Below are 20,634 nucleotides of genomic sequence, written 5' to 3'. Positions count from 1 at the left end.
CTTAACAAGCCCTCAATTGGCTCTATAATCCCATTTTCCTAACCACTTGCAAGTTTACTCGTTTTCCCACGTGAAACACGCCTGGTGGGAAACACACATCTGAAACGTGGCGGGAGCACAACTGGCTTGTGGAGTAGCAGCTGCAGCTCAACCATTAAATGGCAGATTTGAACAGGCTTTAATTGCAGGTGGCATAACTTTGCTCTCTCAGGTCTGGGGGATCTTTCAGAAGGCATACCCACAGCTCTGGAAGGTTGCAGCCTGACAACCATCTCCAGTGTGACCTCCTGGGAAACCCCTCTCGCCACCCTCACTGAGCGCTTCCTCAACTGAGGCATCTACCAGAAGCATGGGAGCCATTTTTGTCCTGCCCTTCTGGATATTACATGAGGCCGCCCAACAGCAGCAGCAACAACAGTTGCGCCAAGCTGCTGCTGCCCCACCTGAGGATGCACAGGCCAGAAGGGGCCAGTGCATGGAAGGCCGTCGGCGCAGGAGATACCCCCCAAACAGGGTCTACAGACGTAGGGTCAGCTACCTCAACATGTCTGAGCAGCAGTGCCAAAGGCGGCTCCGACTTCCGCGAGAGATAGTGGCTGACATCTGCGCAATGCTGCAGCAAGACCTGGAGCCCAGAGGAGCAGCTGGACACCCCTTATCAGTGGCCGTCAAAGTCACCATCGCACTCAACTTTTTTGCCTCAGGCTCATTCCAGGGATCAGCAGCAGACATCAGCGGCGTCTCACAGGCGGCCGCACACACCTGCATCAAGCGGGTAACCGATGCCCTCTTTGCCATCGCGCACAATCACATCCATTTCACCAAGGATCGAGCAAGTGTCACAGCGTGTGCGGTTGGATTAGTTAATCTGGCAGGCTTTCCAAGGGTGCAGGGCATCGTTGATTGCACACATGTGGCCCTTAAGGCTCCCCATCGCAATCCTGGTATTTTTGTCAACCGCAAGGGCTTCCACTCCCTCAACGTTCAGCTGGTGTGTGATCACAAGAAGGAAATTTTGCATGTTTGTGCCAAGTACCCTGGCAGTTGCCATGACTCCTTCATACTGCGCCAGTCTACTGTGCCTCCGCTATTCAGTCCGCCACACCAACTTAACGGATGGCTACTTGGAGACAAGGGCTATCCCTTGAGGACGTGGCTATTGACGCCGCTGAGGAGGCCATCCAACGCAGCTGAGGAGAACTACAACTCCAGCCACCTTTCCACCAGAGCCATGATCGAGCAGACCATTGGTCTGCTGAAGATGCGCTTCAGATGCCTGGATAGATCAGGTGGAGCCCTGCAATAGTCAGCAGCCAGGGTCTCCAGAATCGTTGTGGTTTGCTGTGTGCTTCACAACATGGCACAGCGTCGTGGCTTGCAGATGGCCGAGGACCAAGTGGCTCCTGACATATCCTCCTCAGATGAGGAGGAGGAGGAGGGGGAGGAGGAGAGCGAAGACGAACATCTTGCAGAGGCTCATCAACCAGCGGCAGCAGTGCGTGAGAACATTGGTGGCCGGCATGCAAGGAACGCGCTCATCTTGGGCAGATTTGCTGAGCCTCGCCCATGAGGGACTATTGCCTCGCATCCTTTTACCTGAGCACTGACAATAGCCAGGGAGCAGCTGAGTTCTAGCGATGTGACCACCATACTGACCTCAAAGTGAAAGTCCCATTCGCGAAATGACACACGCCACAACTACAGCAGTAGCCAACAGATGATTTATTAACATTATTCTGATGGCTTTCAACCATAACACATTAAATTCCACCCAAGCGACTACCCTTGTGACTATTTGTGCAGTTTCTTTCTCTTACGCGTGCTCCTACATAGTGGTTCCCCAGTGGCATCAGCAAATGTGGAGGCCCCTTGCTCACTTCCTTGCTGCTCCTGTCTGGACACCTTTGGCGGGCGTCCTCTGGGGTTGCGAGCCTGTAAGGGCTGCGCAACAGTCTGCTGCTCCTGCGGCTGTGCAGGGGTTGAGACGCCGATCTCACTTGGGTGCTGACTCAGGTGGGGCTCTGACCGAGGACTTGTCAGTGGCATGGAAGTTTGAGCGCTTGGAGAGGAGCCCCCACCTCCTTGTTCTCTGCCACCATCATCCCTCTCATGGGTCAGGTCCCCCTCAGCGCTTGCAAGTGGCGAGAGAGCACCTTGCTGCACATCAGGGGAGCCATGGGGACCCGTGTCGGGACTGGCAGTCCTTCTCAGAGGGACTGCCATGAAGGTCTGGTTTCTCTGTTCAATGGCTGCCCATCGCTCCTCCAGAGATGTCAGTCTAGTCTGAACACTCACCATGTTTTCAACACTCGCGCGACTTATCTCCTCCATGGCCGTAGCCAGCCTTTCCACGGAGGTTGCCATCCTTTCCGTGGTAATGCGTTGATGCGCCAATGACTCCACAAAGGCTCTGCTCATGTTAGCGACGGACTCCTCCATTCGCTCCACACTCGCAGCAACCCTGGAGACAAAACCTGCCAGAGACTCCTGCATATTTTCCTGGAGTGCCATCACCGCTGATACTGTGGATGGACCCAGAGGCAGAGGGTCGACATGCAGCTGAGCCGAGCTGGGAGAGTGCTGCGCCCTCTGACTAGGACTCTCCACTGCTGTCCCTGTCTCCACCATCTGCTGAGGCTCACTTGTGAGCTGTGATACACCAGGTGACAACACTACTCTATGTCCCGAAGGTCCCACCGAGGTGTGAGTGTCTGCGCTGGTGCTGGGCGCATTGCCTTCTGCTGACGCTGCGCCCTCAGAGGTTGCAGCTTCCTCTGAGGAGTCTGGATGCTGAGGCTGAACCTCCTCCTGCGTCCTGGAGACGGGAGCTTGCGATGGTCCTGTGGGGGAGTAAAGGAAAGTGTCAGAGATGAGAGGCCAGGGTTACCTGCACAGTGCTTATTGCAGATGATCAGAGGTCCATCTGCTAGAGCTTCCAAGTCATTATCAGCGAGTCATGCAATGCAATTGAGAGAGTTGGAAAACTCTTCTGTCACCAGCTTGCTCTGCTGCACCGGTCTCTCCGTCCCCCACTTGTGTGTCGTCCTGGATGCCGACAATCTCCAGGATCGCCTCCTCCCATGGGGTCAGCTGGGCTAAGGAGGCTGCCCCTCCCCCTGTCCTGGCTCGCTCTTTTCGGTTGTGAGCTCTCTTTTCCTGCAATGGGGGAGACAAGTGGAGTTTGAGCGAGAATGAAGGAGTGAGTGTAGAGAATCGATGGCATAGATGCTTAGAAGGAGAGAAAGATGGAGTGAGATGGCAAGACCAAGGGCCCTCCCTATGTGATGTAAGTTGTTTTCATAGCATGACAGTGATAGGGAGTGTGAGGGCTGCATAGTTCATTAGTTAGGTGAATGTGACCATAGAGAGAGAGGGAGTGGGAAAGGGTGCATGGATGTCAGTGTCAAGTGGGATGTGGAGGAAGAGATTGGTAAAGCTGAGAGCTGGTGAGGAAAGGCAATGGGGATCAGATTAAAAGTGATGGGAACATCATACTCACTTTTCCAGTGCGCAGAAGGTCATGGAAGCGTTTCCGACACTGGATCCATGTTCTGCTGGTATTGGAGCTGGCGTTCACCTGCTCTGCCACCCTCAGCCACACAGCCTTGGTTTGCTGGGGTGGCTTCTTCCTCCCCGAGGAGGGGAAGAGCACCTCTCTGCTCTCTGTCGCTCCCTCCACCAATGCCTGGAGGGCTGCCTCGTCAAATCTGGGGGATGCCTTACTCCGATGTGTCGCCATGATTGATGATGGTAGCAGCAGCTGCCAGGGCCAGAAGCTTGGCAGTCTGCTGAAGTGAGCAAGGCTTGTGGAAGCCCTTAAATGAAGCAGCAGTGATGATGTCATCGGAGGCGAGCTTCCCACCTGAAAAGCTCACTGGCTAGGGGTTCCCACACGTGGGGAATCAATTGGGCTATAAAATCAAAATTGCATCAATTTCCCACATCGTTCAGGATTCGTGTGGGAAACACGAAATGTGGGGAACACGACCCCAACCCGCCCCCGTAGCAAAATCCAGCCCTATGTCTCTCTGTCTCTCTGTCTGTCTGTCTGTGCGGTTATACAATCAAAAGTTATAGAGCGTACCTACACATGTGTTATATCAAAAGAAAGCTCATCATTAGGGGACTCTTGTAGGTGTATTTACTTTTTGGTCGGACAAAAATTGTTCGCACATTATACAAAAAAACGTCAAAATTCCACTCATTATCCACTCATTAGCATTGACTGACGTCAAGGTCGACCAATCCTGTGCCGTCATGATTGACCAATCCTACAGTTCAGTCACCTGATGGTTGACCAATCGGTGTGTGTGTGGGCGGGACTAATCGTTTTCATCTCAGGGATCTGTCAGCCATTATACAGCAGCCAGGGCACCTAAAAACTTTGGTAATCCAGGTCAGTTTTTTTTTTTAAAAAAGTAAGATTTACCAAAAATGTTTTATAAGTACTTTAACTTTCATCTTTGAAGGTATTAAAAGCTAGAAATGTTTAGGTTAAAAAACATTGCAAAACGGGCCTAGGCTTCTCCAACTGCCGACAGCCCAAATCCAGTCCCAGGCTCCCGGCCCACACATCCACCAGGCACAAAAAAGCCCTGGAAACTGCCGACAACCCAAATCCAGTCCCAGGCTCCCGGCCCACACATCCACCAGCCCCAAAATTGCCCTGCAATGCGGGGCTCCCTGCTAGTTTAAGAATAAATGAGTTAACAACTTTGTTAAATAGAAGCAATTGTTTAAAAAAAAAACCACACAGAGGAATTAATCCTCAAAAATGTTTTGATTCGATCCCGGCATTTGCAAAAATAAACCACCGCAGTTTCAATACTGAACATGCAAACCAGCCAAGCATGGAGAAAGACTTGCATTACTATAGCGCCTTTCACGACCACTGGATGCCCCAAAGGCTTTACAGCCAATGAAGTACTTTTTGAAGTGTAGTCACTGTTGTAATGTAGGAAACGCGGCAGCCAATTTGCGCACAGCAAGCTCCCACGAACAGCAATGTGATAATGACCAGATAATCTGTTTTAACAATGTTGGTTGAGGGATAAATACTGGCCTACAGAGCAGCAGTGATACCTGCCTTCCTGTATGCCTCAGAGGCATGGACCATGTACAGCAGGAACCTCAAAGCACTGGAGAGGTACCACCAAAGCTGCCTCCGCAAGATCCTGCAAATCCATTGTCAGTGTTCTCGCACAGGCCAACATCCCCAGCATCGAAGCTTTGACCACGCTCGATCAGCTCCGATGGACAGGCCACATCGTCCGCATGCCCGGTACAAGGCTCCCAAAACAAGCGATCTACTCGGAGCTCTGACACGGCAAGAGAGCCCCAGATGGGCAGAGGAAACACTTCAAGGACACCCTCAAAGCCTCCTTGAAAAAGTGCAACATCCCCACCGACACCTGGGAATCCCTGGCCCAAGACCGCTCAAAGTGGAGGAGAAGCATCCGGGAAGGTGCCGAACACCTCGAGTCTCTTCGCTGGGAGCAAGCGGAAGCCAAGCGCAAACAGTGGAAGGAGCGCACGTCAACCCAAGAACCCCACCCACCCGCCCCTTCAACCACCGTCTGCCCCACCTGTGACAGAGACTGTAGGTCTCGCATTGGACTCAGCAGTCACCTGAGAACTCATTTCTAGTGTGGAAGCAAGTCATCCTCGGTTCTGAGGGACTGCCTAAGAAGAAGAAGAAGAAGAAAAAATATTGGCTCTAGGACACCGGGGAGAACTCCCCTGCTGTTCTTCGAAATAGTACCATTGGATCTTTTACGTCCAACTGAGTCTCATCTGAAAGGCGGCCCCTCTGACAGTGCAGCGCTCCCTCAGTACTGCCCCTCCAACAGCGCGGCACTCCCTCAGTACTGCCCCTTCGACAGTGCAGCGCTCCCTCAGTACTGCCCCTCCGACAGTGCGGCACTCCCTCAGTACTACCCCTCCGACAGTGCGGCGCTACCTCAGTACTGCCCCTCTGACAGTGCGGCGCTCCCTCAGTACTGCCCCTCCGACAGTGCAGCACTCCCTCAGTACTGCACTGGAGTGTCAGCCTAGATTTTTGTGCTCAAGTCTCCGGAGTGGGACTTGAACCCACAACCCTCTGACTCAGAGGCAAGACTGAGCCACAGCTGACAATAATCAGCCAATAATCTACCAGGCAACTGGTCCTTAAAGTCTTTTATATTACCAAAAAAAAGCTACAAATATTGTAAAAAAAAAATTACCTTTTTTAAGTTGTCTGCAGAAAACTCGTGCCATGCAGGCTTCAACTGATGTTAAATGTGCCGTTACCTTTGTGTCTGGGATTTTCAGTTGTACACAGATTGACCCTGTGACCTCCTCAGCATGCACTCCGTGCTTAAGCATTGTTTGTTGCTGGGTAAGGCACCGGCTTCATCGAGGGAACCTTTGTCTTTGTCTTTGTTTGATGCCCATCTTCTGGACCTCCTTGTCTGCAAGTAACATATTTCAGGATGACGTAGATAGGATGGTGGAATGGGCAGAAGCGAGGCAGATGGAGTTCAATGTGGAGACGTGTGAAGTGATGCAGTTTGAGAGGACTAATGCGGAAAGACAATGTACTATCAATGGCACGATTTTGAAAAGTGTAGATGAGCAGAGGGACCTTGGTGTCCTTATACATAAATCCTTATAGGCGGCAGGGCAAGTTGATAAGGTGGTTTAAAAAAGCATATGGGTTAGTTGGGTTTATAAATAGAGGCATAGAATATTTTTTTTTTATTCGTTCACGGGATGTGGGCATTACTGGCAAGACCAGCATTTATTGCCCATCCCTAGTTGCCCCTTGAGAAGCTGGTGAGCCACCTTCTTGAACTGCTGCAGTCCGTGTGGTGAAGGTGCTCCCACATATAAAAGCACAGAGATCAGGCTAGAACTTTATAAATCTCAAGTTAGGCCTCAGCTGGAGTATTGTGGACAGTTCTGGGCCCCACACTTCAGGAAAGATGTAAAGGCCTTAGAAAGGGGACAGAGGAGGTTTACCAGGATATTACCGGGGATGAGGGACTTCAGTTACGAGGAGAGGTTGGAAAAGTTAGGATTGTTCTCCTTGGAACAGAGAAGGTTAAGAGGTGACCTAATAGAGGTTTTCCAGATGATGAGGGGTTTTGATCGAGTAGAGAGAGAGAGAAACTATTCCCTCTGGTGAGTGGGTCTGTTGTGTATGTACCTTTAAGGGAATAACTGGTCTCAGACTGCAGTACCGGCAGTGACCACCCCTGTATAAAAGGCGCTAGCAATCTTCTGTAGTTTCAGTTTCCCGATTGTCTCCATTCAGTAAAGACTTGTTATGATCACTCCTGCTGTCTGTGTCTCAATTATACACGGACATAATATTGGCGACGAGCAGATACGAACTTACCTACAGTCTGCACCACCTCCTGGGATCCATTCCTGAAGCGAAGTGAGCAGAGGTCGAGGCCAGAAGGAAGAAAGAAGCAGTAGAAACGGGCGTCGACCGTGGGCATCCGCCCCTGAGTCAGCGGAGTTGAAGATTGCAGGAGAGGCTGTCGAGAGCGGGGCTTGGTTCCTGTCGACGGTGCTTCAGCTAATTGGGCTGGTGGCAGGTAGTACACTGATCCTTCCTGGGCTGCGGCGGTCTAGAACTCGAGCCGGTGGCTTGCGACGGGGCCGAGCAGCGTTGTCGGGAAGAGGAGAGAGAGGGTGGAGCACACAGGGCGCGGCCGGTGCTACGAAGCTGGGCTGTGTACAGACCCGAGAAGAGGGAGGCAAGAGTCCCACAGGGTTGTTCCACGACGGGAAAATAATAAAATAACAAAGGAGATATATATAAAACGTGCAGAAAGCCGCGAGGAGCTGCAGGTTGCAACGGAAACCGCGGAAAGCAGCGCTAGCAACAGCGGGGAAGGAAGCAAAGCACGGGAAGCGCCATTTTGTTAAATCGGGGAAGAAGGCAAAGCGCGGGAGGCGCCATTTTAGATTTCCAAGATGCCGAAGACTGGCTGTATCACTGCTTTTGATAATGCAATAGAGGACTGGACCACGTATGTGGAAAGAGTCGAGGTATATTGCGAGGCAAACGAAATAGCCGATGAGAAAAAGGCATCGGTACTGCTAAATTTAATGGGCGCAAGAACGTACGGCCTATTGCGGGACCTGATTGCTCCAGCCAAACCGAAGGTGAAGAGTTTTAACAACATTGTTGCTATCCTACAGGAACACCTAAACCCTGCACCACTGCTGATAGCAGAAAGATTTAAATTCCACAGGAGAACTCAGTGTAAAGATGAGAGCAATGCTGAGTGCCTTACGGAAATACGCAAGCTAGCAAAGCACTGCCAGTTCGGAGCAGGACTGGCCGATACCCTACGGGACAAATTTGTCTGTGGACTCCTGAGTGAAGGAACCCAGAAGAGGTTACTCTCAGAGAAAGAGCTGACGCTAGATAAGACTTTCAGTGTGGCAGTATTGTACGAAGCAGCAGCCAGGGGAGCTGCGGAAATACAACAAAAGCCACAGGAATACGGCACCCACGAAATGACACGGGGATTTGCAAAATGTTATCGCTGCGGCAGAACTAACCATGACCAGAAGGACTGCTGGTCCAAGGACAAAATATGCAGGCAATGCGGAAAGATGGGACACATTGCACGAGTTTGCAGGTCTGGGAAGAAGACCAACGACAACAAAAAGGCTACTAAGGAACCGTACAGGAAAGTACAAAAGATGACGGACAGTAGTTCCGAAGACCAGATGAGCGATAGTGAACCCGGGAACAAGAGACTAAGCTGTCTCAAACTTCACAACGTAATCGCAAAAGAGGATCACCGAACCATTTGGGTCACCCTCATGATAGCAGGGTCCCAAGTCAAAATGGAATTGGATACAGGATCAGCCCTAACCGTCATGAATCGACGAGGCTACGAGCGACTATTCTCACACATACCCTTGAGAGAGACATCCATTGTCTTGAGGACGTATACGGGGCAAAAAGTATACCCCAGAGGGAAAATAAGGGTGCCTGTCGAATACAACGGCAAGAAAATACGAAAATTGTATCTCTACATTCTGCAAGATGGTGGACCACTGTTATTGGGACGTGAATGGATCAGAAAGATGAGTTTAGGCTGGCACTCCATTCAGGCACTGACGGTGGCTGGTAAAAAGGATGACGACGTCACTCCTGAACGATTGTCAACAATCTTAGCTGACGCCAAAGAGGTTTTTCAACAAGAACTGGGCACTCTTAAAGGCGTAACCGCCTCGATAAAAATAGAGGAGAATGCAATTCCCAAGTTTTTCAAAGCAAGACCGGTACCATATGCAATTCGCCCAGACGGCGAGGCAGAGCTGGAGAATCTGGAGAATGCAGGCGTGTTATCTAAGGTAGACTGGAGCGAGTGGGCGACACCCATCGTTCCTGTCATGAAGAAAACGTTAAGCAATAAGTCTGAGGAACCAAGGAAGGTTCGCATTTGTGGGGACTTCAAGGTGACGGTGAACCCAGTCCTTCACACAGTACAATATCGTCTTCCAAGGATAGAAGATACCTTCGCCTCGCTATCTGGAGGGAAGCGTTTTACAAAAATTGACCTAGCACAAGCATATTTGCAGATGGAGGTTGAAGAATCCTCTAGGAAGTATCTCACGATAAACACCCACAAAGGTCTTTACCAGTATAATCGACTGGTATTCGGAGTAGCATCAGCTCCGGCGATATGGCAAAGAGCGATGGAACAAGTCCTGCAAGGGATTCCGGGGACTCAGTGTTACTTGGACGACATCCTAGTGACAGGTGAAGATGACAGTGAACACCTTAACAACCTAGAACAGGTGCTCACTAGACTACGGGAACATGGGCTACGAGCCAACTGCCCCAAGTGCGAGTTTTTTAAGAAACAGATATCGTATTGTGGCCATGTGATTGATGAAGAGGGGTTACATAAGTCCCCGGACAAAATTGAAGCGGTTGTTAAGGCCCCAGTGCCTGAATATGTGTCGCAACTGAGGTCATTCCTAGGATTGGTAAATTACTACCATAAGTTTTTACCGAATTTGTCCACAATTTTGCACCCACTGAATGCCCTACTACGAATGGGAGTGGCATGGAAATGGAGCAATGACTGTAAGCGGGCCTTTCAGAAGAGTAAGGACTTAATCACTTCAGGGGAAGTATTGGCTCACTACAACCCATCACTGCCGATAAGACTGGCGTGTGATGCGTCTCCCTACGGCATTGGGGCGGTACTGTCACATAAATTCCTTGATGGGTTAGAGAGGCCGATAGCTTTTGTGTCACGTTCGTTAACTTCGGCCGAGCATAACTATGCCCAGATTGACAGAGAGGCCCTCAGCCTAGTGTGGGGGTGAAGAAGTTCAATCACTACCTGCACGGTCAAAAGTTTACTCTACTAACTGATCATCAACCTCTTGTCTCCATTTTCAACCCTCAGAAGGGCGTACCGATAATGACAGCACAACGGCTACAGAGGTGGTCCCTTTTCTTAGGGGCACACCAATATGACATCGAGTACAAAGGAACTAAGCAGCATGGGAATGCTGATGGATTGTCGCGCCTACCGTTGCCGACGGTGGAAGAAGAACTTACAGTGGATCCAATGGAGATATTCCACTCGACCATAGTCGAATGTCTCCCCGTGACGAATGCAAGCATAGAAAAGGAAACATGGAATGACCCGACACTATCCCGGGTCTATGATTTAACGGTGAAGGGATGGGCAGCACATGGCGAACCACTGCTGCCAGCATTCTCGCTGAGAAGAGAACAGCTGTCAGTGTGCAGAGGAACCTTGATGTGTGGGTCCAGAGTAGTAATTCCACCTAAGTTGACGGATAGATTGCTCAATGAGCTTCATGAGGGTCATCTGGGTGGGGTAAAAACGAAGAACTTAGCCAGAGCGTTTGTGTGGTGGCCGGGAATCGATAGAGAAATCGAAGAGATGACCAAGAGCTGTACAGGATGCCAGAAGGTCCAAAACGCCCCACCACAAGCTCCTCTACATCCATGGGAGTGGTCCTCATCTCCATGGCAAAGGGTGCACATTGATTTTGCTGGTCCTTTTATGGACTCGAAGTTTTTAGTTGCGGTGGATGCCCATTCAAAGTGGCCAGAGGTAATAAAAATGTCCTCAACCACCACAGAAAAAACCATCACAGTCTTACGAACCATATTCGCCAGAAATGGGCTGCCTGAACAGATTTGCTCTGACAATGGACCACAGTTTGTGTCTGAAGAGTTCCGGAGGTTCTTAAAGAACAATGGTGTTAAGCATTACACATCTGCCCCATATCATCCAGCCACTAATGGATTGGCCGAGAGGTTTGTTCAAACATTCAAGAAGGCTATCAGGGCAATGTGTAATGAAGATATACCCCTACAACACAAGGTGGACAACTTCTTGTTTGCCTACCGGAATGTGACACATGCGGTCACCAACCAAACTCCAGCCATGATGTTCTTCAATCGAAGACTACGATGCCGCTTGGATTTGGTTAAGCCAAACGTCAGAAGAGATGTGGAGAACAGGCAGTTTCAGAATATGAATGAAAGGCCGACCAGGAGTTTTAAGATAGGTCAACCAGATTTGGCCCGGGACTACCGCACAGAGAAATGGCAGCCAGGAACGATTTGTACACGGCAAGGACCTTTCATGTATACCGTGGACGTTGGAGAGAGCATTGTAAGACGCCATGCTGACCAGATTCTAGATTCACTGGAAAACGTCAACTCCACACCACGATCTGATACACCTGGCGATGAAACCGACGTACCAATTGCAGCTACCGCAGAATCGATGATCTTGGAAGCAGATGAACCAAACAACGACATTGATCCAGACTCAACCTTGCCAGAAGAACCTGATACCCCAAAGAGACGTTATCCAGACAGAATCAGGAAGCCTCCTCAAAGACTGAACTTATAATTGCTTAACCTCAACCAATGTATCTAGCAACAGTAATTGTGATTGTAATTAGTTATCATTTAGTTGTTAAATGAATGTTATGTACTGTTTATCTAAAAGGGGAGGAATTGTTGTGTATGTACCTTTAAGGGAATAACTGGTCTCAGACTGCAGTACCGGCAGTGACCACCCCTGTATAAAAGGCGCTAGCAACCTTCTGTAGTTTCAGTTTCCCGATTGTCTCCATTCAGTAAAGACTTGTTATGATCCACTCCTGCTGTCCGTGTCTCAATTATACATGGACATAATAGGGTCAATAACCAGAGGTCACAGATTCAAAATCATTGGGAAAAGATCTCGAGGGGAGATGAGGAGAAATGTTTTCACTCGGAGAGTTGTTGGGATCAGGAACGCTCGACCTGAACAGGTGGTGGAAGCTGATCCCATCAATAATTTTAAAAGGGAGTTGGACGGGTTCTTGAGGATGAGGAACTTCCAGAGTTATGGACAAAAAGCGGGGATGTGGGACTGAGTACGACGGCTCTTTCAAAGAGCCGGCACAGGCACGACGGGCCAAATGGCCTCCTTCTGTGCGGTAAGTTTCTCTGATATTTCAGTGTAATTTATGTCATTTCACGAAGATGATGGGCCATTAAAAAAAAAGAACATTGTTTTTAGGCGGCTGGTAATTTTGCTGTCAAGTGCCCCACTTCCAACGGAAAACATTTTAAAGCATCTCTCACCTAGCAAGAAACATTGCTATTTTAATCCATGCTTAGCACCTGCACGGAAGCCTGGTACTTGAGGCCTGGCGAGGCTGATAACTTTGGAATACAATGGATGGTGATGCCTCTTGTACCACTGACTGAGCCGGTGGGCTGACGTTAGCTGGCGCAGCTCTGGTTACACCCTAGGAACACAGGCGCAGGAGGAGGCCATTCAGCCCCTTGAGCCTGTTCCACCATACAGTGGCATCACGGCTGATCTGTACCTTAACTCCATCGACCAGCCTCCGAGGAAACGTTGGAATTCTCTACCACAGAAGGCAGTAGAGGCCAATTCATTAAATATATTCAAGAAGGAGTTGGATATATTTCTTAAGGCTAAAGGGATCAAGGGATATGGGGAGAAAGCAGGGACAGGGTGACGTAATAAAGACTCACTACGCACTTGGTTGTACATAAAGCAAGGCTTTAATCGACTTGTAACAAAACATGGAGGTCTAGTTAGTAGTCACTAGCTTCCTGTTTCCAGACTGTCTCTGGCCAAGCTGGGCCCACGCCCTAGTATTTATACTCCTCGGGCGGCGCCCTCAGCTGGCCGTTTAGTAGTACTTCCTTGTAGAAGTTTCGATTTATGACACAGGGTACTGAGTTTGGATGATCAGCCATGATCCCATTGAATGGCGGAGCAGGCTCGAGGGGCCGAATGGCCTACTCCTGCTCCTATCTTCTATGTTTCTATGTTTCTATGTTGGGTTTCCGCAAATGGGGAAGGGGGTTGATGCTCAGTTTAACTCAATTGTAATTGATTTAAAAAATGTCTTTGTGGGAGTCCTGAAAGGAGGGAGAAAGACACCTCAAAAATGTTTCAAAAGATTTATATTTCTATAGCGCCTTTCACAACCTCTGGACATCCCCATGCGCTTTACAGCCAACGAAGCACTTTTGAAGTGTCGTCACTGTTAGACGTGTTTCCTTTTTTGTTTAGGAAATAGAAGTTGGAATTAGAATATCACCAAGTAATGCTGAAGAAATCCGTGAGGTGAAGGAGAATAAAAACTGTTGAGTAACTAAAAATGTGCCTTTAAAATGTATTTATGCTGTTGGGGAGCTTCATGCGTGACCAGCTTGGATCTGATGCTGGGAATGAAACATCTCCCCACTCGAGCAGCACTGGGCGCTCCTGCCATAGAGCAAATCCTGCGACTCCGTCCCAGCAATTTGCCTTAATAACCTCCCAACTCGCCTTAATTAGGTCCCCATCCTGCCAAAGCTGAGCATGGCAGAATTCTTACCGTGGCAGAATTCCCACACCAGTCGCCCCTGTGGCCTTTGCCAGTGAAACTACCCATTAGCAGTAATTTTTTTATTCTATCATCCGGTATCATTTTTTTCCTTAGGAACTGTCCAAGAGTGTGAAACTTTACATCATCGCTCAGGCTGAATTTGAAATTAGGTCCCACAGGTGTGTTGACCTGCTTCACACAATAACTGAAACCGTGTTTGATTCTGAGCATAGTATGAATAAAAAACAGAAAGACTTGCATTTCTATAGCGCCTTTCACCATCACCGCACGCCCCAGAGCGCTTTACACCCAATGAAGTACTTTTTGAAGTGTAGTCACTGTTGTAATGTAGGAAACGCGGCAGCCAATTTGCGCACAGCAAGCTCCCACAAACGGCAGTGTGATAATGACCAGATAATCTCTTTTTAGTGATGTTGGTTGAGGGATAAATATTGACCCCAGGACACCGGGGAGAACTCCCACTGCTCTTCTTCGAAATAGTGCTGCGGGGTCTTTTACATCCACCTGAGAGGGTAGACGGGGCCTCGGTTTAACGTCTCGTCCGAAAGACAGGAGGCTCCTCCGACAGTGCGGCACTCCCTCAGTACTGCACTGGGAGTGTCAGCCTAGATTGTTGTGCTCAAGGCCCTGGATTAGATGTGTGCGTGTACTAATTACATATGTTCAAATCAAGATAAAGGGGTGTTGTTGGGACCTTCACTTTGAGGCCCAAACAAGACTGAAATGGAATAGTTAAAGTTACAAAAATAAATGTGTGATTTTGATCAATCAAGTTGTCACTAGTTTTGGAGGGGAGTGTTGAATTTTGTGTTTATCAAGGTAAAGGCTGTCAATACTAGGGGAGGGGTTCTGTTACATAGCAACGTAGGAACAGGAGGAGGCCATTCATTTTCTCAAGGCTGTTTCTCCATTCAATTAGATCATGCCTTAGCTCTGTAATCCTTAATACCCTTACCTAACCAAAATCTACCTATAGAAACACAGAAACATAGAAGATAGGAGCAGGAGTAGGCCATTCGGCCCCTCGAGCCTGCTCCACCATTCAATGAGATCATGGCTGATCATCCAAACTCAGTACCCTGTCCCTGCTTTCTCCCCATACCCCTTGATCCCTTTAGCCTTAAGAAATATATCTAACTCCTTCTTGAATATATTTAATGAATTGGCCTCAACTGCCTTCTGTGGTAGAGAATTCCACAGGTTCACCACTCTCTGGGTGAAGAAATTCCTCCTCATCTCAGTCCTAAATGACTTACCCCTTATCCTTAGACTGTGACCCCTGGTTCTGGACTCCCCCACCATCGGGAACATCCTTCCTGCATCTAGTCTGTCTAGTCCTGTTAGAATTTTATAAGTTTCAATGAGATCCCCTCTCATTCTTCTAAACTCCAGCGAATATAAGCCTAATCGATCCAATCTCTCATCATATGTCATTCCTGCCATCCCAGGTATCAGTCTGGTGAATCTTCGCTGAACTCCCTCCATGGCAAGAACATCCTTCCTCAGATAAGGCGACCAAAACTGCACACAATACTCAAGGTGTGGCTTTTTGGGGGAGAGAGTTCCAGATTTCCACCACCCTTTGTGTGAAGAAGTGCTTCCTGACCTCACCCCTGAACGGCCTGGCTCTAATTTTAAGGTTCTGCCCCCTTGTTCTGGACTCCCCCCACCGGAGGAAATAGTTTCTCTCTATCGACCCGATCATCTCCTTTAATCATCTTAAACATCTCAATTAGATCACCCATTCATCTTCTACATTCAAGGGAATACAAGCCTAGTCTGTGCAACCTGGCCTCGTAATTTAACCCTTTTAGCCCCGGTGTCAGTCTGGTGAATCTGCGCTGCTCCCCCGCCAAGGCCAGTCTATCCTTCCTGAGGTGCGGGGCCCTGAACTGAACGCAGTGTCCAGATCTGATGTAACCAGAGCTTTATACAACTGTCACATAACTTCTACCCCTTTGTATTCCAGCCGCCGAGATAACGGCCAACATTCCGTCAGACTTTTTCATTATTTTCTGTACCTGTCCACCAGCTTTTAGTGATTTCTGTACTTGGCCCCCTCAATCTCTCTGCTCCTCCACAGTTCCCAGCTTCTCGCCATTTAGAAAATACACGTCCCACATTGAACTCCAACTGCCAGAGTTTTGCCCACTCACTGAATCCATCAATGACCCTTGGCAACTTCCTGCTCCCGGCTACACAACTTACTGTGCCTCCTAACTGAGTGCCGTCAGCACACTGGGACATACGCCTCTCTCTATTCCTTCATCGAAGTCATTGTCAGCCAATGCCCAGTTGTAGAACAGGATGCTGCAGACTGAAGATCCCTCTAATGTGCGGCAAGAATGTGAAAGAAAGACATGCATTTCTATAGCGCCTTTCACCACCTCAGGACGTCCCAAAGCGCTTCACAGCCAATGAAGCATGTGTTGAAGTGTGGTCACAAAAAGCTGGAAAAGGTGATCATAATAAAGGAAGTCTTATTTTTCTACAGCGCCATTCACAGCCATCGGACGTCCCAAAAGTGTTTGCAGCCAATGAAATACTTTTTGGAGTGTAGTCACTGTCGTAATGTAGGAAACGCGGCAGACAATTTGCGCACAGCAAGCTCCCACAAACAGCAATGGGGTAATGACCAGATCATCTGTTTCAGTGATGTTGATTGAGGGATAAATATTGACCAGGACACCGGGGCGAACTCCCCTGCTCTTCTTCAAAATAGTGCCGCGGGGTCTTTTACGTCCACCTGAGAGAGCAGACGGGGCCTCGGTTTAATGCCTCATCCAAAAGATGGCACCTCCGACAGTGCGGCGCTCCCCCAGTACTGCCCCTCCGACAGTGCGGCGCTCCCTCAGTACTGTGTCTCCGACAGTGCGGCGCTCCCTCAGTACTGCCCCTCCGACAGTGCAGCGCTCCCTCAGTACTGCCCCTCCGACAGTGCAGCGCTCCCTCAGTACTGCCCCTCCGACAGTGCGGCGCTCCCTCAGTGCTGCCCCTCCGACAGTGTGGCGCTTCCTCAGTACTGCCCCTCCGACAATGCGGCGCTCCCTCAGTACTGCCACTCCGACAGTGCGGCGCTCCCTCAGTACTGCCCCTCTGACAGTGCGGCACTCCCTCAGCACTGCCCCTCTGACAGTGCGGCGCTCCCTCAGTACTGCCCCTCCGACAGTGCAGCGCTCCCTCAGTACTGCCCCTCCGACAGTGCGGCACTCCCTCAGCACTGCCCCCCCGACAGTGCGGTGCTCCCTGAGTACTGCCCCTCCGACAGTGCGGCGCTCCCTCAGTACTGCCCCTCCGACAGTGCGGCACTCCCTCAGCACTGCACTGGGAGCGTCAGCTGAGATTTTGCTCAAGTCTCTGGAGTGGGACTCTGAACCCATGACCTTCTGACTCTGAGGCGAGGGTGCCGCCCACTGAGCCAGGGCTTCGTGCACCCTCAGCAGAGCTCCTCCTCTGCGCTAATGTGAATGGTTACCAGGTGCCAGGCCGTCATCTCTAAATTAGTGTCAAAGAGGGAGCAATTCTATTCTGTGGGTCCATGACCACTAGGAACTGTATTGAGACGACCCAAACTTATTTCACATCGGACCCTCACAGTCAACGGGCAGAAGAGACACTATGGGCTGGATTTTGTCAATGGGGAGCTTTTGGAGGCGGGACTCCCACTTGTTGGGTTTTAGTCCCGCCTTCATCGACTTGTGGCCAACCCAGGCTATTTTCACTTGATTGACCTCGTTAAACCTGCCCAGTGGGCTCAGCAGGCCAGTTAAGGGAAAGCCAGTTACAGGTAATGTCAGCGAGTGCCGTTTCATCTGTCAAGAGCTTTTGACAGATGAAACGTCATCGTTTGACAGCTCTGTGAAGCTGTCAATCACTGACAATCTATCTTCTAAGTTGAGTCTTTACTCAAGACTCAATTAGAAAGCCTTCCTGACCAGAAAGCTGAATGCTGCAGCTTTTGACAGTTCAGCGGCCATTCTGCTTTCTGTGCCGGTGAGCTGAGGGACTCCCGAGACCTGAAGGGAGGAAGCCTGCAGGAAGAAGTAAAGGTAAGTAAAACTTATTAAAACACTTTACACACACCTCACACACTTACCTCTGCACACATGCACCCATTACTCACCTGCACACCGGACAGCTCGGCCCCTCTGACCCCCGCAGACCGACGGCGCACCTCGCTGACCCTGGCGAGGTTCGGAGCCGTCGGGAAGCCCACACTTCAGGGCTCAAAATAGGGATTAGCCAAAAAACTACCTGTTAACAGACAGTTAATTGGCATTAATCCCCTTCCCGCCTCGGGGAGGCGGGACCCGGCACGGGTCAGCTACCCGCCTACTGGCAAGATGGCATGGAGGTGGGTTGGGGGCGGATTGGGCACCCGCCCCCAAATTCTGCCATTTTCCTGGCAGTCCTGCCTCCAAACCTGCCTCCCCAGGGCTGGCAAAATCCAGCCCTTCGTCACAGCAATCTTGGGTGGAGTCAAACACAAGGCATGAGGTGAAAGGTCAGCACATCACAAACTTGTGACCTCTTCCACCTAGAAGGACAAGGGCAGCAGGCGCATGGGAACACCGCCACCTCCAAGTTCCCCTCCAAGTCACACACCATTCTGACTTGGAAATATATCGGCCGTTCCTTCATCGTCGCTGGGTCAAAATCCTGGAACTCCCTCCCTAACAACACTGTGGGAGCACCTTCACCACACGGACTGCAGCGGTTCAAGAAGGCGGCTCACCACCACCTTCTCAAGGGCAACTAGGGATGGGCAATAAATGCTGGCCTCGCCAGCGATGCCCACATTCCAGGAATGAATAAAAAGAAAGCATCTAATCCAATGTGCTGCTCAGTCTCCTCAATACCCTCTAGAGTGACAGCAGTAGCAGAACTTGTGCTACCCAGTAGTCCTCGGCTCACAGTGTTGAAGTCGAATCTGTATGCATCAATTCACTTAAGAGAGAAGTTACATTGGCCTTGAAGCTATCAATGATTGAGACTTGAATGTAAGAGGTTTGATTAAGAAGTTTGCAGATGATACTTAAATGGGCTGTGTGGTTGATAATGAAGAAGGAAGCTGTAGACTGCAGGAAGATATCAGTGGACTGGTCAGGTGGGCAGAACAGTGGCAAATGGAATTCAATCCGGAGAAGTGTGAGGTAATGCATTTTGGGAGGGCTAACAAGGCAAGGGAATACACTATAAATGGTAGGACACTGAGAAATGTAGAGGAACAAAGGGACCTTGGAGTGCAGGTCCACAGATCCCTGAAGGTAGCAGGCCAAGTAGATAAGGTGGTTAAGAAGGCATACAGGATACTTGCCTTTATTAGCCCAGGCATAGAATGCAAGAGCAGGGAGGTTTTGCTTGAATTGTGTAAAACATTAATTAGGCCACAGCTAGAGTACTGCGTGCAGTTCTGGTCACCACATTACAGGAAGGATGTGACTGCACTAGAGAGGGTACAGAGGAGATTTACACGGATGTTGCTGGGACTGGAGAATTTTAGCTATGAGGAAAGATTGGATCGGCCGGGGTTGTTTTCTTTGGAACAGAGGAGGCTGAGGGGAGATTTAATTGAGGTGTATAAAATTATGAGGGGCCTGGATAGAGTGGATAGGAAGGACCTATTTCCCCTAGCAGAGAGGTCAATAACCAGGGGGGCATAGATTTAAAGTAATTGGGAGAAGGATTAGAGGGGAGTTGAGGAGAACTTTTTTCACCCAGAGGGTGGTGGGGGTCTGGAACTCACTGCCTGAAAGGGTGGTCGAGGCAGAAACCCTCATCACATTTAAAAAGTACTTGGATATACACTTGAAGTGCCGGAACCTACAGGGCTACGGACCAAGAGCTGGAAAGTGGGATTAGGCTGGAGAGCTCTTTGTCGGCCGGCACAGACACGATGGGCCGAATGGCCTCCTTCTGTGCCGTAAATTTCTATGATTCTATGAAGCTCACACAGAGAGCTGTAATATTTATCACACACACTGCACTGGCATTGGAAATACAGATATGAGAATGTTAATTTGCTTTTTGGCACAAATAATATCAGTGAAGAATTACATTTACAAATGTATCCACTTGTTAAGGCTGAGCTCACTAGGTGAATCCATATAGAAAGGTGCTCACAATGAGTATGGATTTCACACATAAAAATAGTCTATGTGGGTCACGAGCAAGGATCTACATTATTTGTGTGTGTGATCTAGGCCGTTGTAGCAGAGCCCAGTCTCCAATCGTCTTGGATCCCTGCTTTCTTGCTCCCGAGTTGTGTTGCTGTTTCCAGATCAGGAATGCCTTGCGCTTGCGGCTTATTAGCTCCTGGATCTCCTGGTCGTTCTCGTCGAACCAGTCTTGGTGTTTCCTGGTCGAGTGCCCGAGCGTCTCTTCACAGGTGCTGATTATGGAGGCCTTGAGTGCAGACCAGGCGCTTTAGACACTCTGTGTCTCTGCATCACTGGGAGTCGTCAGGTTGTTGGTGAGGCGCAGGCTGAATAGGGCTTTCTTAGCGGGGTCTTTGAGTGCTCCAGCGTTGATTTTCCTGCGGCATTGTTTCTGTTGCCGCCGCTGTTTTGGAGCTACATTGATGGAGATGACAGATTACATAGCAAGGATCTACATATTACATAACATAGTGGTTATGTTACTTGTAGGGAGTTTGCAAAATTCCCCCACCTCGCCTGCTTTCCGAATCAAACAAAGTTGGCC

The 20,634-nt window shown here is 49.7% G+C and overlaps 1 protein-coding gene across 1 annotated transcript in view; it reads left to right on the top strand.

Annotated features, from left to right (window-relative positions):
* Window positions 1-20,634, top strand: part of LOC147117894 (uncharacterized) — a 98,256-nt gene that overhangs the window by 42,227 nt on the left and 35,395 nt on the right. The window lies entirely within an intron of this gene.

Source organism: Somniosus microcephalus, chromosome 5 (assembly GCF_052327205.1).
Source record: "Somniosus microcephalus isolate GS21.2 chromosome 5, FLI_Smic_1.0, whole genome shotgun sequence".
In the NCBI taxonomy this organism is placed as follows: Eukaryota; Metazoa; Chordata; class Chondrichthyes; order Squaliformes; family Somniosidae; genus Somniosus; species Somniosus microcephalus.
Note: the sequence above shows the minus strand (reverse complement) of the source record. Positions and strands in the feature narration are given on the sequence as shown.